The 26,452-nt window shown below is 32.7% G+C and overlaps 1 protein-coding gene across 1 annotated transcript in view; it reads left to right on the forward strand.

The window, feature by feature from the left end:
* LOC130902027 (opioid-binding protein/cell adhesion molecule-like) overlaps positions 1-26,452 on the forward strand; it is a 312,350-nt gene that overhangs the window by 126,994 nt on the left and 158,904 nt on the right. The gene's annotated exons all lie outside the window — the stretch shown is intronic.

Genomic DNA, 26,452 nt, shown 5'->3' on the forward strand with positions numbered 1-26,452 from the left:
AGGATGGTATTTTAGTGAATGTGTGTTTAATGATAAACTTATATGTCTCTGGAATTATGTTAAATAAATACTTTGTGATATGCGTAATTTCTGTAAAGATATATATCGATATATACAACCTGAAGATTTATTTTTTATTTCTGTTATTCTGTTTAATTGTTTCCTACTGTTTGAGGGAATTAGTTTTATATGCAGTGACAACAGGGTATTTGAAAGTTCTGTAAAATAAATTTATAATAAATCTTATATAATAATAACATATATAATATATAATAATATATAATAACAATAATTTTAATAAAATGAATGCAATTAGAGAAAGACAGTGCACCAATCAGTTGCGACTGACGTCACTAAATAGTAAGATATATTTAATTGCTTTGGCTATTAGTGCACTACTATTGAGTTTGAAACTTACGAAAGATTTTCCCAGAAGTACCTGGCCCAACAACAAAAACAGAAGAAGAACAGAAGATATTTATTTTTCAACGTAATCATCTTTTAGCTCCAGATACTCTTCCCCAGCGATGTTCAATAAGTTCGATACCCTTTATATAATAAAAATTGCCAAGCTCCTCAAAATAGTCATCAATTGCCAACATCAACTCTTCTTTGTTGGATCTGACTTTGACCACCGTGCCTAAGAACAGAATATAATCCAATGAGGCTAAAACTGGCGAATAGGGTGCATGAGTTAGCAATTCAAACTTTAATTCATTATATTTGGCCATTGCAATAGCGGATGTGTGAGATGGTGCATTATCATGATACAACACTTTCTTCTTAGACAAATGTGGCCGTTTTTGCTTGATTTCTTCGCTAAAACGTTGCAATAAGTTCGTATAATACGCGCCATCGATAGTTTTTTTCTTTTTCAAGATAGTCAGTGAAAATTATTCCACGCGCATACCAACAAACCGACACCATGACTTTGCCTGCATATGAAACGGTCTTTTCCTTCTTTGCAGCCGGTTCTTCCTGACTTATCCATTGTTTTGTTCTTTATTTTGTAACAACGCGAAAATTCAGCTCTATTTCTGTAAAATATTGCCACAAATTCGATAAAAAGATCTTCACAACGCTGTTTTGGTTCCATTGTGAGCAAACGCGGCATCCATCTTGCGCCAAACTTTCTCATGTGCAAATTTTTAGTTAATATGCGATGTACCACACTTTTCAAAATGCCCACTATGTCTGCTAACTCTCCCACTTTCAGTGGACGATAAACCAGTATCTCAATCTAGTTCAGTTTTTATATTTGTTGGGCTCAGGTCTTTCAAATAAAAGTATTGTATCACATGACGATGACCAATTTTTTCCATGTTTACAAATTCACTATTTATGGCTGCCAAACTAAACAACTTGGCGTCTTCAAACTTTTGCTGTATAGATCGTGTACTATATAATATAGTGGAATCTGTTAAGCAACTACTGCCATCCTCGTACAAATAGCAATAAAAGTGAGTTATCAAAAACATCAATATTTCGTACAACCGATCAGAATAACCTGACAAGGACTTGATGAGGATATTACGAAGATCAGTTATGATCCTTATCAGGATTACCTTATAACGTTCTGATCAAGATTACTTTACACGGTCCTAATCAAAATTGCCTGGAACTGCTCTAGCACGATTCCTGATTAGATTTTTCTTCAGATTTGTAGGGCAGAGATTCACACAAGCATATATCATTTGTAAGAATACTCTATAAATCATAGACATTCATATCTACCATAAATTTTGTTTGAATCATAAAATAGTGATTTGGTTAATGTATCACTAGTTTGGACAAACCTTTTCTTGATCACTGCATTTTTTTCTTTATTTCAATTTTAAATTTGTTATAAAATCTATAATTTGTACTATAATATACGAAATTCAAATGATGTGGACAACTTTTATTCAATTGTATCAATCATCACTTCAAGAAAAATCAAAAAAAGCATTTCCCCTCTCTATAGGCGGGAGCCGTTGTTAGATATACGAGCGACCAGTCTAAGCAAGTCACGCTATGTTCATTTTTTATTTCCAGCTCGGTCACCAACACACATCTATAAATTCACGTGATAAAACAAGTATTAATTTTTAATCACTACCTTGGAAGATTTTTTATTGATTGTGTTGTTTCTTTACATTACTTTTCACATTTCCTATACATTTTCATCATATGATCAAGTATATAATTGCTTAAAAACCCACTCATCGCTATAACGTTTTTCATATTTTTTTGTATGAAATGAACTTGGTGAACAGTTTTCTATAAGTGGAAGGTGCTCCGACTAAGTGAAACAAATAGTGTATCGTTCTCTCTCTCCTCCGAGCGCTTAAGTTAGATCTGGGTATCTTTTGCGTGCATGAAGCATGCACAGTATAGATTAAGTGTCTCGAACGATAGAGAAAATGAATGTTGTTTGCACCGTAACATAACAACTTTCCATATAGGAGTAGATAAAACTTATACACAATACATTTCTAAATAGGAAAATTATTAGCAGCGGCGACAACATTTGATAGTAGTAATGTCATACAACTAGATGTAAAACAATGAGAGGAAACGTTCGTTAGATCAGAACGCTTCCAATATAAACATTGATGAAATATTAGCGCTATATTTAGAACTTCTTGTTTAGATTGTTGATATTTTTTTATATTAATGACGACCTTTGTCTTGGAGTAGTTTATCCAATTCAACAGCTAAATGAATAAGTAACTTCTGAAAGTTCATACGAGGTTCCATTTATATTCCATATATATATATATATATATATATATATATATATATATATATATATATATATATATATACACATGATCAGGAAGACCTTCTGAACAAACATGTATTTTAAATAGGATCAACCTAATTTGATCATAGAGTGGACCTCGTCATAATAACCTGATAAGAAATATTTTTCTTTCCAATAAGGTGATCCTGAGAGTTTCCTTATAAAGACATGATAAGATTAGATTAATTTATTACAAATAAGGTTATCCTGATGCGCTCCTAGCGCGGACATCGTCAGGCTGGCCCTAAGAAGGTTAAATTTGCTTTAACCTGATAAGGTCATTATAATGTTTCAAACAAATGAGATAATTTACTGAGTAACATGAATTTCATGAAATTTGCAGGAAATATATTTCACTGTGACCTCGTCATGTCTCATCACACATTCAAATTATCGACTAGAATGGTCAATGTAATATACAAATAGTTGGCATAAATATAACAGGACTCAATAAGCCGTGTGACTGACACACAGATGGCGCTTCCATTGTCAAATCAATATGAAGTACCAATATTCAAAAAACTATGTGTAAGATTTCATGAAATTTCGATCAGTCAGAATAAAGTGACAGCCGTTTAAAGATATTTGTTATTTTCAAAACCATGGATTTAGAACAATTACGTGTGTTAATTTATCATTGCTTGTTGATGAAAAAAAAATACTGTACAAGCTTAGCAGGCTTCAAAAGTGTTGTCTAGACTCTGCTATGTCGAAAAGAACCATTTGTTATTGGTTTGTTAAATTTAAACGTGGTCGTATAGACACCTATTGTAGTGAACGTTCAGGTCGTCCAATTGAGATGGTTACTCCAGAAAACATCAAAAAAGTCAACAAATTGCTTATATCTAATCGTAAATTGGAGTTGCTTGAGATAGCTGAGGCAGTAAAGATATTAGACGGCAGTATGTATACAATTTTTCATGTACATTTGGCTATGAGAAAGCTTTTTTCAAAGTGGGTGCCGCGTTTATCCACAGTCGATCAAAAAGTGTTTGGCTGTTTCTTTTGGTTCTTTACAGAAGCAACAAGAGTTTATCCGATGTTTTTAAGATGGAAATTCACCGAACAGTGTCCATTAAGCTTACTTAGTAGCTCTCCTTAGCTCGTCTTTGTTCAATGAAACGGTCTTTTTAGACCAGATGGTGGAATTGGTTTGAAATCTTTTCGATTGTTTCAAACCTGGGTTCTTATTCCATGTTTCTGATTTCTTCTAGTTTTCCCACTGCTTCTTTACCATTACCATCTCCAGATACACGGTATGTTCATTGCTGTATACTCCGGTGTGGCCAGGTACTCACATTAGAGTAACTTTATTGTTTGCTCCTATTGAGTTTAAAAATTTCATGTAGTTCCATACTAGCTTTGAGGTGCTTGCAGGGTTGCTCTGCTTTCCTTTAGGATGAAATATTTTAGACCTCATTATTTCCAGTTTTATTGCAAAATTGCTTCTTAGAGAGTTGCTACTGAGAGAAGTGCGAAATTTCTTTTTAGAATTGTGGCTTTGTCGGTTTTTTCCCTTTGTAGTGATTTGATTAATGTAGGCAATCGGTTTTAGTATATTAAAATATGAGTAACAGATTCCATCATTTTAGCAAGAGTTTCAAATTCAGACACGAATGCGTAGCGCGAGTAGCCGAAGAAACGAATGCTGGAATTGCCTTCTGTTACGAGTGTTGTATACTATTTTTCTGTTTCGGCTTTCATTCACATTATTTATCTTTTGAAAATATATATTAGGGAAATTACACCCTGACGTAGGTGGTCGGTTGATAGTACTGATTCATGTTTGACAGTTGACTCATATTATTTGAATTTAAAAGTTTGCTTGAGTCAAAAAAACTTACATTCGTAAGCGGAATGTCGGATGAAGAACTTTATACAATAATTACATAACTTCTTTAGAGAGTGGCGCATAATAATTTCAATATATTAAACCATCTATTCAATCTAAGGTTAGGTCTTTCCAAGAAATTTCCTCACTATAGATTTGTATGTTTTGTCTATATTTCATGACTACATTTACTTTCATTTACATTCAAAAATTCATTATAATTTATTATGAATAATATTTCAAAATTGAAATAACCTCACACCACCCTTACATATGACAGAATAATGCATCGTGCAGCAGCTGTCAAAAAGAAACTGTTATTCAGGTGCACCAACCCACTACAGAATAGAGTCCATTCTTAAGGCCGGAACACACCAATCATGCATCCAAGAATACAGTCGGACGAGTGTGTGTCTATTTGTCTGATGACTGCAGAACGCGTGTCAGCTGGAAGTTTTCATTAAATTGACAATAATGTCAGGTATAAAACCATGATTGCCCTGTGGGGCTAACAAGGACAATAAAAAAATCAATTGAAATTATTCACAAACTGGAAATAATTTCTGCTAAAATTCACGCATTTTAAAGCATTTCTTAAAATTATTTCACGCAAAATAATGTTTTTATTTCTCGAAAACAAAGCTAGACATGAAAATAACTCTGCGTTTTCATTTGTTTTCCATGAAATCTCTCCAGTATTTTTCATCTTTCTTTCAGACAAATTACCACCAAGGCTAAATCGCTAAAATTTGCGCACAGAACCTTTCACGATTTTAATTGAATCGATACTGGCGAGAGTGGCGAATGCTGGAGCTGGAAATCGGAAAGAACTCGGAAGCGTATAGAAAATGTGTGCTCACCCCATCCGATACCTTACCGAACGCAACATTGGAAATTATTGTTTAAAAATCTTCCTCAATTTAAGCAGAAAATAATACAAGAGCTCTAAATTTTGTAAGTCGCTTGAAAGCTTACTTGCAGATAAACTATCAAAAATATAAAAAGCCCAGTTCCAGCTGTATTAGTTTCACTGAAGCAGATTGGAAAAGTCTCTTTGGAGTTCTTAACACCATGAAATAAAAGAATAATACAAAACAACGCTTACTACCGAAAAAATCAAGAATAGCTAACACGGGTACATACAAGAAAATCAGTTGTTTCCCCACTACCGATTGCCTGATTGAATAATATATTAAGACCTTACTCTGTGTCTTCTTTTAACGCTTTGGACACTCATTACTTTCATGACAGTTATACAAAAAAGGTTTCTGTTATGAACTCTTTATTAAACTCGTCAATCTTCTAATATAAACTCACTATAATACAATGGAACATATATACTTTCTAGCATAAAAACCTCAAATTTTCGAAAAACTGAATTTTTTAGCCAAAATAACTTATTTCGTATTATTACTATAATGCTAATTAAGTATTAGAATTAATAATTTTATTATGAAGTTGAAGAATGACGAAAAAATCAGTACTTTGCCTTTTTATTCAAAATTCTCGGCTTATGGGAGATCAAAGTTCAAACAAAAATTGTGCAAAGAAACCTTTTCTAGCCTCACTCCTTAGTAGTGACGTCCATGCCACTCTATCTTGCTCGAATCCTTGAGACTCCAGGCCGAAAAATATACTATGCCGCAATTAAGTAACAACAACTAGGATAAGTTGAGTTGAGCTAAAAATATACCCTGGACGTAATATGAAATCAACTGAAGCTCAGTAGGTGTTGCGCATCGCTCGTTAGCCATACAAATTTTAGTTATCTGGAGAGGTACTGTTCGTCGTAAAATTCCAAAAGCACGCAAATTGTTGCCTATAAATTTTAGCCGTTTAAGTGTAAATTCACCCAACATAGTTTTTTTAATGCAAAGGTATTTTGAAAATAGGGTCATTGAAAAGCTCGTGATTTTTTTTATTATTGCTTATTGGACAACCACAAAACCTTTTAAAACCAAAAAAGTTATGTAATCATTAGAATTAATGAGACGTTATCATCTTGAACCACCGTTTTATTAAACGAATAATTGCTACAAAAATCTAAATAGCTACAATTTTGGTACAAAATACAGTATTGATACAAAGATCTAGTCCTTACAAACTACTATAAAAAGCAACCACCACAAAGAATTGAAAGGTTATTCTTGGAGATTTATCTACAGGTTATCAAGCAATAACAAACAAAAATAGCGGTTTATTTTAGCTCAAATAGGAAAAAACATAGTTAATTTATGTTTCAATAGAAATGGTGGAGGTTTACTATACCCTTATTTAAATGAATCAAATCGAAATTTCTGTCAACTTAGAAATAATCATCTTGACTGATATTCCAAAGGTCGTTCTTTCACGAAGTGGTAGTGGAAAAAAAATTTTTTTAATTGTTTGTATTTTATTTATATCGTTAACATCGGCATATTTAGCAAAACTATTTTGATGAAAATATTGATATACTGGGTGAATAAATTATAAAATCCAAAATTTTTATTAGCAATGCTACTTAGTTCACAAAAGTGACGTAATATTTAGTCTATAAATGAGCTGTTCTCTTAACTACACTCAAATTACTCTTTATTAGCTGATTTATATAAGGAGAGTTTTGTTGTGTAATGTTGATAGCAGAATATTTTACTAAAGGTGATATCAGACGGTTCACTTTTCGGTTCATTCGGATGAATGATCACTCAAGTGAATGTTCTCATTTTATAATTCCATGCTCATAAGACACACAAAATGACAAAAAAATGAACTTTATTCGCTCGTTTCCTCGAATATGTTGTCAAACGAACTCGAGTGAGCGTTCTCTTCGTGTTCGTACGTTTCAGTATTCGTTCATTCGGAGTGCGAATGATTGATGCCGAATGCCGAAATCCAACATCACTGGATTGGTTCACTAATAAATTCATTTATCACTTTTGATTCATTTAATGCCTAGACGTTTCATTTTTAATGAAAGATGCTGATTGAAAGAGTGAAATGAATAAAAAGTGAACTGTTTGATATCACATATATTTACCAAATTTCAGTTTTGACAGTACATCTTCACTAAATATAAAAAGTTTAGAACTACCTACTCTGTATAGCTAAATATCTTCTTTTTTCAATACCTCTCCTACTGAAGTATACTTTATCTCCAACTTTTTCTATCAGTGTAAACATAAATTATTACTCCATGTGAGGAAAATTATGAAATGACAAGACGCAGAATCTCTATATCGAACTTTGATTAAATTACCAGTTTCCTAAGAATTTCAAATACCACACAACTGGTATAAACTCATTCTGCATATGAATATGTACTATATGAACAATAATGCGTCATCCTAATTTTAATAATTTCATTTAAAGTGAAAGTTGATTACTTCAATCTAAGGGTTCCCTCGGATACATTCTTTGTTTTTCAGCTTTAATTGAGTTGTCCCACCACTTGGTGGGGTTTTTCAGATATTTACAGCGCAGTTGCCACTCTCTGAAATATATAATATAAATAGAAATGTCCTCCCAGACGGAAGAGGGTTGAAAAGGTTGTTGCCATCTCAAAATATTGAATCAAATTCATAATAAACACATTTGCTCGTGTTTTGTTGGTTATTATACTGTTCTACTGAGATTTGCAAATTGTACAAAATTATAAACATTATTTTCCACTGGTATATGCATTGTAATCTTCCCATCCTACGGTATTTTATTTCAAAATATCAAAGTTACCAGTTAATGATGTATAATTAGTTAGCTCTTAAAATAACCGATTTTAACAATTCCAAAAATTCTCGAAAAACACAGTAAACAAAGCTCACGTCAATTTCAACTTTTAGTACAGTTACGTCAATTATATCGTTGTTTCTTTTTACGATAACTTCTGTCAGTTTAAAGAAACTGTTGTTTATGTCTTGTAGATTATCATATGAAGAAAATAATCGATCTAATGTTATATTTGTTTCCTATTGGTAAAAGAAAATAGTATGTAGGAAAAATGTATTCGATAAATCGTAGATCGAGTTACGTGATGGAAGACCTTCACTGTTTCTACTTCAAGTGTCATGGATTTGTCTATAAATTCAAGGAATAACACTTCCTTTTATAGTCGTCACAGCTAGCGTATTCTCACTTCTGACAGTAAAAAATCTGAAATGCAATAATGGAAACATGGGAAGGAATTTGGATAAACGATGGTACTGCAATTCAAACAGACCTTATGGCAACTATCAACTGTGTTCACCGTTCTCTTCAAATTACAATCATTAAATGGGTTTCCGTGAATACCATTGCTGCAACCTGCATAGTTGAAGCTTACATTCTATATAATTTAATCGTTCCTTATCGATTGCTCGTAAAGTGTTCGTAGCAAATATAGAGGAACTGGTCATAGGATATTTTCTTATATATAAAGGAGTTTTTTCATTTTCCATCAATGGAAATCATTCATTTTTAGAAAGAAAGCACAAATACAAGTTTGGAAAGAAAAATCAAGATAAATAATATCAGTAAATTATAGGTTACGTTAATTCAAAGACTTAGCGAACGCTGTAGTTTATGAAAGTGAAAGCTAACGATGATCTGCAATCTCGAAGGAAGACGGAATATAAATTGACTTTTAGAATTTTAAGACTACCGTTATTTTGAGATTAACTCTATTGAACTTGTGGGAAAAGACAGAAGGTACTTGGCTTGATAGAATATAACAATTGAAATTATCGACGTGGAGTATTTGCTACGTGAAAAAGGATGTAGATAGGAGTAAAACCAATTATTGGGGCAACCTACAAGAGCTGAGACAAGCAAAGACTCTTCTATAACGAAAGTAGATCTGCAGAATATATGGACCTAAGTAAAAACAATCTACGAATACTAATATGAGTTCTATCGAGACACTCAACAAACACCTGAAGACGCTAGACCTAGCAGATAATGCGGCGTAAACATTTAGTTGCACAGTAGACAAATCCTCTATCCACATTTCCTCGAAGTGTGAAACACTAAGGAACTCCAGAGCTCTACACCTGGAAGTGCTTAAAATAGAAGACGAAGATCTTTGGCAATTAAAGCCATCCCACATTCTAGACTTGTTAAAGGCTGTGGGATTAGCGGATTAGCGGTGAATACTGGGTTTTTCAGTATCGCAGCAAGAAAAGGAAGAATAGATCCTTTGAGTCACAGTGTATACGAGACCCCAAATCTTATTCAGGGTCGTTCAAAACTAGCTGAATCGATATGTATATGGGAAAGTACTGGGACCAGTGTCCTGAAAATTTGCTTGCATGGGTTTTCCGAAATGCTCATTTCAGCTAAAATAATTTCACTTCTCTGAAACTTCCGCTTATACCGGAAATTTCAGAAATCTGAAATTATTTTAGCTGAAACGAACATTTCGGAAAACCCATGCAAGCAAATTTTCAGGACACTAGTCCCAGTACTTTCCCATATACATATCGATTCATCTCGTCGTGAAGGAAATTAGCCTTATAGAATTGTTGAGGTTTATAAATCACTTTTGGAAACTGCATGTGCATGTGCCTTTCTATTAGATTCATTTATTGGACTAAATGTTATCTATATTTGACAGTTCCCAATCCGTGAATAAGCCTGAATTGTGTTAATGAGATATTTCGAATCATTTATTTATCATTGCAATCTACTATATCAATTTAAAGTGTACTATTGATGTTTTAATGAGGCTCTTCAATCTGTTATTTTCATTTTCCTGTAACTAGGCTTTTACCTAATAATTATGCAGTGATTTCACTGGATTACTCTCAAGTGGTCTAGATTGTAATAGAACTACGAGCTTACAATGTTGTTAAGAGAAATAAATTAACTATAGACTAAACAGACGACAGTAGAAAACAAGCTGAGAGCTGGAGTTTAGAAAGTTGAAATTCCATGTAGAAAATTATAAATTGTTGAAATTCTTCATGTGAATATAATCGGAATAATATTGCGGAGTAAAATGTAGGTATGTATGATTTTTAATCCGATGTGATCATTTACAAAAGTTTACAAAAATTACGAAAATATAGAAGGATTATATGGATATTTGACTTCACGAAACAGTAACAAATTGATTAATTGAATATTGATGGTTTATTAGAAACAGATATGATACAAAATAGAATATCACAACTATTCGACGAATTTACACCAAGCCGTTTTTCTTTCAATGATTTTTTATCACATTCTATCGATTGTTTCCAAAAAGTAATTACCGATAATTGGGTATCAACATTATTTTTGGTTTCTCAATATAATTTCACACAAAAGACATAATTTTTGCTTGCGGTATTGGCACACCTCACGTAGAGGTGCGGTGTCAGGTTAATTCACTTAACTGTCCTCAGTGAAACATTGAAGCTAATGGAGTATTGAAAATAATTAATGTCTTTTCCATTGAAAATTTGTAAAATGAATAAGTAGAATATTGAAACAGATTCAGTGAACCGCATTTATTTTGTAATTTGAGAATTAAATGTTCCACGAATAAATATACAGGGTCTTAATAGTGAATTTAAATACGAAAATAGTGGGCTGAGGTCATTCTTCGTGAAAAATATTATCATTTTTGAGCTATTCGTAATTTTTTATTTTGGTTTTCATCACAGTTAATTACATGAATTTTTAATAAAGTATTACGGAGAATAGCTGAAGAGCCGTCATAAACCATTTTGGTGCTCGATTAAATGAACTACCGTTCTATGAAAACGTGAAAAATGATAAATTTGACATTATTTATAACAATTTAATGTACTGAAAGCCATGCCTAGGTTGAAACTGACTAATATTATTGATGCATACTAACTAGCTTCTATTATGTATCCATTGTGTAGTGAAATGAGTCACCTTGTATAAAAATTTATGGAATGTGGGGATATGGGGGCTGTAGAACAACGTTGTAACGATTGGTTATTGACCTGAAGATATATAATACTGTATTCCTATAACTTATTAATAGATCATTTTTAATTTTATAGTAAATTAGAATAAAATATATTTTTTCTTCCAGGTAATAGTTTCAGCTTATTTACTTAAGAGGATCTTCAGTACCAGTAAGTGCAATATTTTTCATAATTGGACGATAAAATGGAGTATATTCTAAGTTCCATTACGTAATAATAATATGCAATTAAGGGGTGTTAAGGAGACTCGACTCTGATTCCGAAAACTCGAAATAAAATCTCTGATTCCGACTTTCTTCGCGCGGAGAATTGCGCTGCGCGCTTTCTGTTTGTTACTTTTCCTTGAAGAAGACAGTTTTTCTTAAGCTTGAGTTTCTGATAAATGATGTGAGTTTTTACACAATATGTGACATTTCATTAGAGTTCAAATAATGAAACCAAAATAAGCTTTTTTTGGAACTTCTTTAATGAAGTGTCTGCGAATACGGCAAAGTGTGAACTTCGTAATAAGATATATTCACGAAAGGGAGGCACGATTACATCTTTAGAAGATCATTTAAGGTGTGTACATCCTTCTGAATACGAAGAATTGAATAAACTAGAAACTAAAAAGGAAAGTGCAGTACAGCCTTCGACTTCAACGCCTTTTCAAAAAGCTAAAAAACAAATTATTCTCAAAAATACTTTGATGATCAATAAAAATGGTGTAGATCTAATTTTAAATCAATAGAAAAAGATAGATTAAATTTTGAAATGTTTTTTTTGCGAGATCTTCTCTTAAATTTGGTAGAAAGCATTTGAATTAGACACCTTATGCAATGGTGCCTAATCATCAGTTAATGGGAAAACAGTTTCTTACAGAATATATTTGTGGAGATTTTTTGGCAAAACAAGCAACAAAGATGAATGATTTGCTGGAACAATATGACAAAATTTAATTTACAACAGACATTTTCCGTGAACCAAGATCAACAGGCATAAATATATAAACATATATAAAGTTTTGATATATGACATACAAATATATTGTAGCGAAAGTATTATCAATCCATGAAAAATATTTTTTCCGTCTAACGCCTCCCGTGCAGTTTTTTCAGTTTCATATTTTCAAATACGCCTTTTTCCTGTGGACCTAAAACTCTGATTTTGTTCCCAGAAACAGTTATATAGCCGGAGGGAGTCTGTTCTTAGTTACCTACCAGGTACAATGTTGGTACTTACAATGAATGACGGTGCTGGACGTACAGCAACATCCGTATTCACATAGCTACTAATAAAATCAGAGAAGCAGCGAAACTATTATACTCGTCGACAAAAAAAATTTATAGTAACACAAGAATGAATAGCAGATTGTGATAAAATGGACCTATGCAAATGAGAAAATATGAAAAAAATAATTGTAACACGTAAGGTTATGAAGTTACATTACATTACATTGGTAAAATATTCAATATTTATTAAAAAAATATTTTCACGTTTTTTTACTAGTATATATTGACAATATTTATACATTCCATTACTTTACGTCTAATAAACATGCCTCACATCTATTAAAAACAAAAAAAAAACACTATAAATATCAATTAGCTCTACTTTTTCCTTCAATTAGGAGTTGCAAATTCTCTTTTTCAAAACCAAGAGTAATCACCCATCATGGCCGAATCCCATCGTCCTTGATACCGAATTTCCATTGTTCTAATATCTTGGTGGAACCTTTCACCCTGCTCATCACCGACGGCTCCAAAATTTTCGGGAGAAAATGTCAGATGGGAATGGAGAAAATGAATTTTCAATGACATTCGAGCACCAAGGCACTAATTGTTGGTAGTTTGGATCCATATTGTTGCCCAAAAATCCTCTCACTACACTAACAAATGCCGTCCATGCTCTAAGTTTTTATCTAGTGAGCTTTTTTTACAAAATTGTCATCGTCCAACAATTTTCTTATTTGTTGCCCAATAAAAATACCTTCCATTCATTTGGCATCACTCAACTGGGGAAAGACTTTCCTAATGTATTTCAATCCATTACCATCTGTATCCATAGCCCCCACAAAGTTTTTCATCAATCCGAGTTTGATGTGAAGGGGGGACAGAAGGATATTTTTGGGATCTACGAGGGGTATAAACTTAACATTTTGTTTGAGATCCCGGTTCAAATTCACTTCTTGCTTGCCATTTTTTTTTACATAGTATTGATCTACTGCTCGACTGTCCCATAGACAAAGAAAACAGCAATGTTTCTTAAGCCCTCCATGAAGTCCCATTAAAATTCCAATCACCTTATCCCCACATATCTGCCACTTATACTTGTTGAAGTTAATTTTGTCTAAAAGCAAGCGAATATTTTCTTAAGTTTCTTTCATCATCACAGAATGAGCAACTGGTGTAGACTGTTTTAAATTCCCATTGTGTAATAACACTGCTTTTAAATTGTATTTAGACGAGTTAATAAATAGGCACCACTCACTGGGATTATGCTCAATATCAAGTAGAATGCAGAAAATATAGCATTTCTTTTTTTAAAGGTCGAAATTTTTGTCTCTTTGGCTAGCAAGTTCCCTTCCTTAAGACGGCAAGAAGTTCAGACTGTTGCTTTGATAAACCCAAATCACGTGCTAAATCATTCAACTTTGAACAATCAAATCTGACTCACCGGAACTGGTACTTGGAGTAAAAATAGGGTCGGTTCATTGTTCTTCGGAGCTTCCTGATGATACGTTGTCTCCAGTATCATCTAAAACAATATTTTGCGGATATAAAGGCACAATCGGTACTGGTAAATCTTCGTTATGGGGTCGTATAGGAGACGGCAAATTTGGATCGATCTTGTGCTTTCCTTTCCTTCCTTAGAATAACCTTGAGTAGTTACACAAAAATAGTAGTCGTCAAAATGGTTAGTAGGTTCCCGCCATACCACTGGAATTACAAAAGGCATGCTTCCCGTTCATCCACTGCACCAATGACACGCTATAACGAACACAGCACGCGTGGGGGCCCTATGCTTGTCTTGGTCTCCAATTAAAGTACCAAAATATTTGAAATAGGCTTCTTTCACAATTTTCGAAAAATGGCCTGGCTTGCGATTTTACCATAAATTCTCCACAAATATAGCAAAATCTGTTTTGCATCTGTGGAGAGGTTTGACTCGACATTTCCGTCTTTATAATCACTTTTTGCACTATGAACAGAGAACCACTTACTATGAAACTCAACAGAATACTAATTTTTGGTGTTATTTTCAAATTTATTATTCTGATTAATACAGTTCAGGTATTTTTTCGACCATAAAATTTACAGATATTAACCGCCCCTAATGGGGCTATTGAAAAGTGGTACGTGTTATGGCTCAATAAATATTTTTTCCATTATTGGACGGGTATTTCTATTTTAAAAATAAAGGTCTCCCCTGTGTTACGATAATCAAAATTTAAATTTTTTTATGTTTGTGAATTAGTACAGAGTGCTATAAATTTTATTTTGATATTCAATTATTCATTCAAACCTATATTAAATAATTTCCTACGAAGTCAAATAACTTAGAATTATATAGTTTGGAACATCTCAAAATTTTACTAACGCTAGAAATAGAAGACGTTACTATATAACCCGTATTTACTGATATTGCTTTTATTATTACACTGTTTGCTATGGAAGTTTCTAGAAATAATAGTTTATTCATCTTGTAAATCGTTTATTAGTCTTTCCTTCACTACTCATTTTAGTTTGATGTAAATGACCCTTTTTTAGGTTGATATAGGTAATATTACTTGTAGTCCCTTTGTCCCCAAAGAAGATTACTATAATGATTGTCGCGTGTTGTATATTTACAATGCATTGGATATATCAATATTTAATGTTAAATCAATTGTTATCGGAATTATACTCCATTATTTCATTAGAATGAAAATATAATCTCATTGTTAGGAAAAATTTCCTCTTATCCATGAAATACACTCGTGAGCAAAAAAATGGACTAGGTACACTAGACAACTCTTGCAAGTCGAAATTGAGCACGAAATTATATTTTTTTCAGTCAAATCTTAAAGTTAATGAGTATGAGCTTCAAAATGAAGTTAAAATAATAATTTTTTGCTCTTACAATTCAACAATATGTAATCGATATTCCTTTGTATGCTTGTTCACAGTAGTGCTAATTTGGAGTAACTAACCCTCATAAAATGCTATCTATTTGATCCACCACAATTAATTAGCCATCAAACGTCAACCGATACACATCTCCGTTGACAACAAACAAAAATTCTACCTGAAATTACACACAAATGATAAAGCTTCCCAAGCGGTCATTCTATTGCGCCAATGCCAGAATCAGTAGAAAGTGGCCAGTGCACTGAATATGACTCAGTCTACTGTTTCCAGAATTCATCGTTATTACCAAGAGATGGTAACTTCCATCAAAGACGCGGATCCAGAAAAAAAAAAAGACCACATCTTATATAGATGACTGGTTCATTGTCAGCACATCGCTAAGAAATCAGGTCTCCACTGGTGTTCAAGTCCAACAAGAGCCCAGAAACCCGAGTACTGGCTACGAGTAGTTGGAGCATCAGAAGAAAACTTAAGAGCTAAAAAGGCCAGCTTTGACATAGAACACGTTAATGGGATTAACGACCAATGGGACCCCATTCTCTTCTCAGATGAAAGTGGAATGTGTGAATTCCAGTTAAATTATAAAATTATTAACTCAAATTTCAATAGTTGAAATATTAATAATTATTAATGGAATACTATTGACATATACAAATAAATTTGGAAAATGGACCCAGAAAATATCGAAAATATCATGAGATCTAATTTTTTCCTTTAATTTCAATGTTTTTTCATAATTTTTTTTTTTAGTTTTAATTTTGTAGATGGAACAAGCTGTATCTATAAAAGAAATTAGATTTTATCCTCGAAATTTAAATCAAATCTCAAAATTCAACAGTTAAAATATTTAAAATTAGTAATGGAATACTGTTGTATTAGTTCTAAAATTGCATCTGGAATACCCTGTATCCAGAAAATAAGCTCTCGGAATTTCAGTTGAATCTTATTACGAAGTCAAAATTCTACAGATGAAATATTTAATAAAATAGTAGTGACTCAGAATTAATAGAATAAAAAAAACTTTTTCCATAAAATCATGTTTCATCACTATAGATTTAAATTTTTTATTGAATCGCCCTGTAATTTGGCTACATCCTATTAGAGCAGTTGGAAGTACTCACAGTTATGTATGAAACACCCTTATATATTTATTATTATTATTATTATTATTATTATTATTATTATTATTATTATTATTATTATTATTATTATCATTATTATTATTATTATTATTATTATTATTATTATCATTATTATTATTATTATTATTATTTTTTATAACGACTTGTCACACTTCCTCAGCAATGTGCTGGGAAACATTCACCACATCTGCGGAGTCCTGCTTTGCAGAGGGGCTCGGACGGTTGGAGTGTCCTTCTAGTCGTCTACGGCCCCTTTTGTCACTTATGGCATCGTTCCTGGAACATACTTCATGAGTGACGGGCTATCAGTGGTTTCCTTTTACCCTACGTCTCCCTTCCCCTCTCGGGATTAGGAGTTCGGGTTCCTTTCTCTCTGCTGTCTTTGTCTTTCATCTTTTTCCTTGTTGCTCAGAATACTCTTAGCCATGTTCTACACCGATTTCCAGTTCTCTGAGCTGTCAAGCATCTTCTCTGCAATATTGTCTGGAGTGAGCTCGCATTCCAGCTGTCTGCAAGTCCTGTCTCTGACCTCTCTCCACTTGTGTAGCATACGAAGATGGTATGTTCGGCAGTGTCTACGGCGGCACAGTATATACATCTATCCGTGATGTCTTTTCTGAACCGTTTGGCATAACATCGAAAGACGCCATGTCCTGTTAGGACCTGTGTCAGGTAGTAGTCTACTTGGCGGTGCTCGCACTTAACCCACGGCTTGATGTCTGGTATTAACCTTTTGGTCCATTGGGCCTTTACCTTCCCATCTAGTTTGCCATGTTGTGAGGGAACTTTCTCTAGCTTCGTTGCTATTCTGTAGCGATTTGTACTTGAATGTTAATAATAATATATAATAATAATAATAATAATAATAATAATAATAAAAAGAACATCCAAGTATTATTATTATTATTATTATTTATTATTATTATTATTATTATTATTATTATTTATTATTATTATTATTATTATTATTATTATTATTATTATTATTATTATATATAATTGTGGATTAATTCACAAAAATCCACCAAAATATTTGGGTAATCATATAAAATGAACATTTTCCATTGAATTATGATGCTTTAGTTCGATAGTTGAAACTTCTGTGTTCAAACACCCTTTATCTCGATTTAATTTTTGTTCTAATCTTATAATTTTAGTTAGATCTTAACATTATGAGCTTAAAATGAAACACGCCGTATAATTTCTCCTCAATAAAGAAAATTTCTAGCGGAAATTACGCCAAATCATATAAGAAGAACGTTTTCTATTGAAGCATAATGATCCATTACATTATTTCACATTCAGTCATGAATTTCAACAAAATCTTTTAATTAATTTCCACTCAAGCATCAAAACTTTTAGTTCGGCTCACGTATTTCATCCAACTCAAACTGTTCTAACTAATTAATATTTCTTCATAATTAAATAACACTGGCCTTTGAAATAACTGGAGCAATTTATTAACATTGTCTGTAAATGACATATATATGACGTAAGCAGTAAGCCGTATAAACGTAATTGTGTTGAAGCTTGTTAATTGAGAAACCGGCACGGCATTATCGCTTTTAATTCATAAATAAATTACTTTTGCGAACCCTTTCAGTATATTGAAAATTATTAATTCTAGACATAATTGTGAGGACATTTTTATAAACATAGTCATTTCAGGAGGTTTCATAAGTTACTAGCGCCTTAATATCCCTACTAAGTCTCAAAATACTAGCCCGATATGATGAAGACAATGAAAAAAAAATCTCGTTGTAAAGTATCTCTTGAAAATGGTTTCAAAAGGAAGATAAAACATTGTACCATCAATTCTCAGTAAAATCCAAAATAAAACACCAACAAATGAGTTGACTAACTTACCAAACCCTGAGGTACACCACTGCTAGCTGGCAATTGATAGTTATTCATATAATTAAGAATTAAGTGATTGTCTGTGAACATTTTGATATACAAGAGTGATCTCATATTTTTGGATGAAATGCGTGTTCCTTTCGTAGTTCATGAACGAAATCCTGATAATTATATCGGGAAAGTCTGAAAATTTAGTCAATATCGTTAGAAAGATCAATCCAATCATTAGCCAAACATAAGTTATGAAATTTGGTGAAGCTTTGTTTAGAGAAAATCCTCACCAACTGAGTATGTTTCTTAAGAGATTTACAAGGTATTACAAATTCGACGAAAACAGCTTCATGGTCAGAGAGACCTGAATTAATTACTAAGTGATTCACATCATGAAGTCTCACACTAGGTAATATAGAATTGAGGAAGTTTTAGTAATTCGAGTTGAATAAATCCACGTGCATATTTAGCTGGTATGACTCACAAATATTTACCAGAGACTTCCGAATGGCACAATCATTAGTAAAGTTAATATTAAAATCACCGCTCTTAGTAGGCCGAGTGTCGAGTAAATTTAGAAAGTTCTTGAAAAAAGAATGAATATTAGATTTAGGTGGTCTATAATAGAGTATCGTCATTGGCTGGTACCCTACGATATTTTCTCTTGTAATGTATTCATAATCATTCCTAATAAAACTTGAATTCAGGAAAAAGTTTGAAAACCGAATAACATTCGAATATTATATAGAATATAAAATAACGGATAGTTTTACGCTTTATGAACCACAGAGTGAAAATTCTAATAATCGAAAAAGTTCCCACAATGCTAAGTGGGAATTTCGCATTCATACATGAAGCTCGTCAGAAGTCAGAACATCTCCAGAGAATAGACAATTCACCTAAACAATTTAGAATTCCGGTGTACGACATACCATTCCCCTGTTTGGGACCTTGAAAGTATTCCAATGGGAAGACAGATGCAAATTGCTGTAGTTTGAAATAAAATTACATTCCAAATGAAAGTTTGTCTTTCAAATAAAAATAGACAAGTTTTTATATAGGTGAAGTATTAACTATTAACTGACCGTAAAAAATATTCTTGATTATTGAATAACATCAATACTAGCCGATTGATTTTGATGTACTTACCTTTTATTACAGAGATCCCCATAGAAAGTGATCTAATAGTGACCAAAATCAACCAAATTGTGCGTGCAGATCGTCGAATGAGCATCCGGATGATTGCCGAGGCTGTAAACGTCGATAAAGAAACGGTTAGAAAAACTTTACACGAGGAATTATACATGACAAAAGTCTGTGCGAAGTTAGTGCTAAAAATAAGTGCTACAAATTGTTGCAATAAACCTATAGGATAATTCTTCATCTCATGCGTGTGTTTTTGAGTGATATAAGCGCTTTAGTGAGGGCCGAGGAAGCAAAACAAAATTCAATGCAATGTTCATCGTTTTTTTCGACATTAACGGTATCGTGCTGACTGAATTGGTTCCAGGGCGCAAACTGTCAACCAGACTTACTATTTATCAGTTTTGGCAAAACTGCGAGAGCGAGTTCATGAAAAACGGCTCGATTCTGCACCAGGACAACGCGCATATCCAAAACGCGCTATCTGTGAAGAATATCCGCCGTACTCACCTGCTTTGAAAGGGACACGATTTGAGTCAATGGAAGCCGTAAAGCAAAAAACGGCAGAGCTCCTAAGGGCACTCTCCATAGAAGACTTCCAGCACTGCTTCGAGCAATGGAAAAAACGTTTGGAGAGTGTGTAGCGAGAGGAGGGGAGTATATTGAAGGGCATTTTTTTGACCTTTGACCTTGAATAATTTTTTTCTATACATAGGAATGATGAAGAACTTTTACATTTGACTTTTAATTATATTTCAAATAATTTTACTGATTCTAAACATGGTGGGAATTTACGTAGCTGTACTCTCATTTTTTGGTCTAAATTGAGGGGACTAATACACTTTTTATAGATACGTTCATATATTCCCCATGTTGTTAAAATGTCTATTGTTCAAGTTAGTTGAGATCTAAGTAAAAATAAGCCAATATGCGATACTCAACAATTCCAGCTCGAACTTTATCTTTTGATGCCTTTGATTTGTCTATTTAATGCGAACGTAGCTACAATCAACAATAATGATCAAATTGCAAAGCCCATTTGGTAGTAGTAGATTAACACATTCTGGAGCATATTCCAGAAAACTGACTGTCCAAATTTGGTTATGTTTGAATTGAGTGTGGTCAGAAATAGTATTACTCATTTAGAATTCCATGCTTTAGTTTAATCAATATTCATCATTTATCCACACAGTAGAAACCATCATTCCATTGTTTCGGGCATGAGACACCGAGATTCATAACCACTTGAATAACTTTGAAATTCACGCTTGAAGCTCTAACAGGAAACTCTTTCAGGAAAAGTCTCCGCGATAATTTTTATATGGAAATAAGATGGAGACTAAACTTTCTTTTTTAGTTTCCGCAACTTTAAAACTTTAGCTCATTGATGAGTTGAATTCTGTGAATCGATTTATGAGGATTGTTAACTTAATTACAGTACAAAGTTAGAGAAGTATAATTTCAGTAAAACAAATTCTATAAATGGAAAATGTAGCTGGAGCTCTCTAATTAATTGAATGAAGTTTAAAGTGATATTTGAATATATGCGTTTTTATTTAGCTCATCGAAACTTCCATCTCCTCCTGAAATAGGGGTTGAGCATAGGGTAAATCAATTTTTTGCCGATTCAGACCCCACGATCTTGTTTGGCTCCGACTTTGAAACCGGTATTAATATTCAATTCATATTTATTCTGACTTTCAACACTAAGGACTTGTTATTAGACATATAAAAACCCTTGTTTCAGCATAAGTATCAATTGGCTTAAGTCAATAAGCAGTAAGAAATTAATTTGTTGTCCAGTTAATTTAAGCAATGTTACCAATTTTGCAAAAAAACGTTTTGTTTCAGTATTTTAAATAATGTGAAAAGTGTGATGCAATGACGAAATAAAAATGAGATGAAATAGAAAAAAAACTGTATGGCAATAATAAAAAGGATGAAGATTATGGAATATATTGAAGAAGGTTTGGGTGCATATCGAAGGATTTTGGAAAAATATTGCAAAAAACACCGATTCAAAATGCAAAAATACTGTATCATATACTGGGATCAATCAGAAAAGGGAAGAAAAATCCTATATCTACTAAGCAGCCTAAAAACCACAAAAGGTAATATTATATCTGAAGAAAATGAAATATTGTACAAATAGGAAAGAACACTTCGAAGAGTTACCAATATAGGGAGATATAGAAGCAAAAAGAGACGAAGAACAGACAGAAAGAGAAGGGGTTCTGAAGCTGCTCGTGCACTAAAATTGAGTTCATTTTTAGGATGAGCTAATTGAAAGATATAGTGAACACACTCAATAAGTCATATTCTAGCATGAAATGTAGAAATGCAGAGTCTGTAATATTTTCGTTCTATGATTTTACAAATTGCCCATCTTCTATTGAGAGTTTCCTATGATTTGTGTTTGTGACAACGATCTGTGCGTAATTATATGTGCACGTGTTTTGTTGGATTAATGTTGAAGTAGTTGCTAGTTGGAGAAAGATGTGTTGGTCTGAAAATTATAGTTTACATTGAAAATAATTGACAGGTAGAGAAAAAAAAACGGTCAAAAATTTTCATTATCGGACAAAAAATTGTGATGGTCAATTTTATGACGAACGGAATAAACTCGTTCTGAAATTTTCTGTTTTTCCTCAATCAATTCTTCATCAAACAAATATTCTAAATCTCGAAAAGGAATATTTCCAAAAATGAACTAATCAAATATAGGTATAATAAACAAACAAACCAGGTTTGATGTATATTTAAGGTTAAGGAACGGAATTCTTGGTTATTCGGTAAATAATAGTTAGTATTGACTTTATTAGGAAGTGAAGAAATTTCAGCTTAGCTGAATTATCATAAATTTGTATAAAATTGAAGTATCTTTGAAATTATATAAAATATAGTAGGAACCGGAATAAGTATATTCTATTGAATTTTTCTATACAAATATTTATCTATTTCAAGATATCAAAACGACAGATATGCTTCGATCACGTTTTAAAAGTGAATATATATGCCTTTCGACTTATAGGCACGCTCAAAAGAACCCTCGATGGGAATAGTAAACCTCCATTTTACCACCTGCAGGTGAAACAGTTTACCTGGCATTAATATGATGTTTGCTACTATACTTTCAGTCTGCAGAGCACCGGCTGTCAGTCTACAACTGCGAAACAGAAACATCGAACTTTATGCTCCACCGATCAATTTTCAGTACACTTTTGACTAATATTATTTCCAGAATTAACTAGTATTACCAAATATCCAATTTTATTTTGCATGTGTTGTCAAAAACTGTAAATTGAAACTTTCTGATAGGTACCTTTTTTTTAATCATATTAAATCCAACCAGGCGCAAATATAAACAGATTTTTTCTATCCGAAGGGCTTTTGCTCAGATGTCTTTCATCCTTTTCAACTGAAATCGGTTGAAGCGCCAACATTATTGTTAATACATGAAGTGTATTAATAATCGTTTTAAGCTCGTTCCCTCATTTCTGTCTTATTTACTTTGATGATAACAGACATCCTGCGTTGATGTCTTAATGATATTGAATATAATATCATTGAGGTTCAAATTATGCTTTTAATTATTATTCGGAGAACTTCACTAATTTCATTGAATATTATACGATTAGGTGGGATTAGGTAAATTCTCGTATACCAGGTGTCGTAATTATATTTCAGAATATAATACAAGCGAATGAAATTTCCCTCGAAATTTGATAATCGATTTTTACAATAATTTTAACATTGCTCCCGCAATAGAAAGCATCCTTGGTAATCGTCTGTACACTCATTAGAACTACGGTTACATCTTTTTGTCCTCTTCTACACCATCATGATTCTTTCCCTCTGTGTGTGAGACATTCTTACAAATAAGAAAAGTCGCAAAAAGCAATATCGATACTTGAAAGAACTAGGTATCGTTAAACTACCTGTTTTTATAAAAAACTCCTGCAATTGGAATTGGAAATAACCATGAAATAAAGAAAATGTAGATTCAATTCCAAGATTCCAATTATGAAGATATTTAACAGGATAGAGTAGCGGAAGGAAAATTTTGAGAAATATTATTATTATTGGTCGGCGATAAAGTAATTTCGGTTTTGTAGTGAAAATAAAATACTTTTTTTTAACAAAGAACTAGCTTTTACCCGCGGCTTCGCTCGCATCGAATCCATTAAATAAGTATCAGAAATCATTATAATAGAAAAGAACGAACTCTGTAGCTACATTAGAACCTGAGATATAGATCTTTGAATGTAGAAAAATTGCCAAAAACCTACAAAAATCCATAATTGAATGTCCGCGCCTAGCTCCTCTCCAACTCAACCGATTTAAGTGTTAAAACTCAAAAGAAAGAAGGTGTTTCAGCGAGTGTTCTTAAACCAAAACGAAGTCTCTATCTTGAATAGAACCTGAGATATTGAGGATAGAACGTGTGTATGTGAAAAACTCCCATAAGTAATGTACAGGGGGAAATCGCATTTGAGTATAAGTTGAGAATGGTGAAAATTAGATTGAATCCGATGGTTGATGGCTGATCTGTGCATCAATACCTCTCAATGAAAAAAAAATTGAGCAATCACTTATACAATATATATTTAACATTTTGTTCAATGACCTGTTGCCATCTTTCAGCTTCATAATTGCGCGCTCATAAAATTTCTGGACTTTATCAGCATGATAAATGAACCAGATACGATTTAAGGTCATTGTTCATTTGTAAAATTTTTATTATCCATAGAATTTTGCAAACTACGAACTAAATGGTAATCGGATGGTGCCAGATCAGGGTTGTATGGGGATGTGGCATCATTTCCCAGCCAAGCTCCAATAGATTCCCGTGAGTTGCCAAAGATGTGTCAGGCCTTGCATTATCATGATGGAACACTAAATTTTGATTGATTCAAGCAGTTTCATCCAGTAGACATCAGAATTGATCGTTTGGTTTCTTTGAAGCAGATAAAAAAACATAACACCTTTGTAGTTCTAAAAAACTAACAGCATGTGCTTTTTTTCCTTGTTTTTCAACTTTCGATGTAGTTTGTGCTGGTTCATTGTATTTCTGCATGATCGTTTTCGAACTATGTCACTGTACAGGACCCATTTTTCATCACCAGTGATGATTTATTTCAAGAAAGGGTGCTTTTATTTAAATTGAAGTTTCTTGAAGTCGTGAGGTATCGAAATATCAAGCTTCTTAATTAGCCTAAGACATTTTAAGTGTTTTTAAATTATTTGATTTACATGTAGCCTTTTCGCAACCTCTTGAACAGTTATATGACGATGACTTTGATTTGGTCAACATCAACTTCAGGGCTTATCAGAACGTTGCTCTTCTTTGAAGGAAAAATCTCTATAAACTTCACATATTTTTTTGTGAGCCGCAGCAGCTTTCTCTCCTTTACGGAAATAGAAAAGTAAAATATAACGAAAATGTTCGTTTTTGCAACTCCATTATAATCACGCACAAGCGGCAAAGTACAGCACTAACATAAGTTATTCAAAAAATAAAACAACGCTCACTATCAATGAAAAGCGAAAGTACTTAGTTACCAACCTTATATACGATGATTGTGATTAATTTTTCTTTTATTAGTGCAAATCGCAAAAGAAGACTAAAGATAGAGAACTGATCATTTCTCATTATTAAATAACGGAAGTAATTGTTCTGAAATTGTTTAACTGAACTCGTGCTACTGATTTTTTCTGATTGTAATAATTTCATCACGAATACACTCTCACAATCTATCATTTAACTTTCATTCATTTCACAATATCTTCGAACAAATGAATATTATGATTGAATTTTCTCTCTATAATTGATGACTTGAAAAGTTCACTCCTTTCCACTTTCAAGCTTCGAAATAGACTCTTGATAGGAAATCGCATTGTTAGTTTTAAATGAATATAGATAAATGAATTAAAAAGGCAAGTTTTTGTTCCAGATGAGTCAACTTTGATTATGCAGCCAGTGAACCATCTCAAATTACGTTACATCTAAATCGATTGAATTCATACAACTTATGTCGGTTCTTTACGCTAAATTTATTTTCTTTCTGTAATATAGCGAAATTACAAAAGGGTTTGTCCTTACCCTAAACTAATTCAACAGCTATTTCCCGGAATATTTTGAAAAAAAATTTAAGAAACATACTGATATTCAACACATATCACATGCATGAAATGTCTCGTGAAATGTTTCCTTCATATTTGAGGATTAAGAAAGTCCGATATGAACTATCAAACATACTAATCATCATCATCATCAACAATTTGAGAAAGTACCTCAAAAAGCAATATGTGGAGAGAAGAATTTTGTAAGCAAATGGCGACTCAAAGAAAACTTGAAAAATACTAAATGAGCTGACAGAAGAAGAATAGTAATCAGAAGATAAGATTAATAAATAGAGACAGAGTAAAAATTGTAGATGATACTAAAAAAGCAGAAGAATTCAATACACATTTCTCGAGCATTGGACCCAACCTGAAAATTCTTATTTCTAAGAAGACGATAGGCAACAAATTATGAATCGGTGGAAGATGAGAGACTTAAGAGATATCAAGGAAGTTATAAAGGAACTGAAAAATAAACCTGCACCAGGAGTCTACCACATATCAAAGGAAGATATAAATAAAATATAAATCTCTTGATTAATGAAATAGGGAATAAAATAGTACAACTAACCAATGAAATA

The sequence above is a fragment of the Diorhabda carinulata genome, chromosome X, assembly GCF_026250575.1.
Source record: "Diorhabda carinulata isolate Delta chromosome X, icDioCari1.1, whole genome shotgun sequence".
Taxonomy (NCBI): Eukaryota; Metazoa; Arthropoda; class Insecta; order Coleoptera; family Chrysomelidae; genus Diorhabda; species Diorhabda carinulata.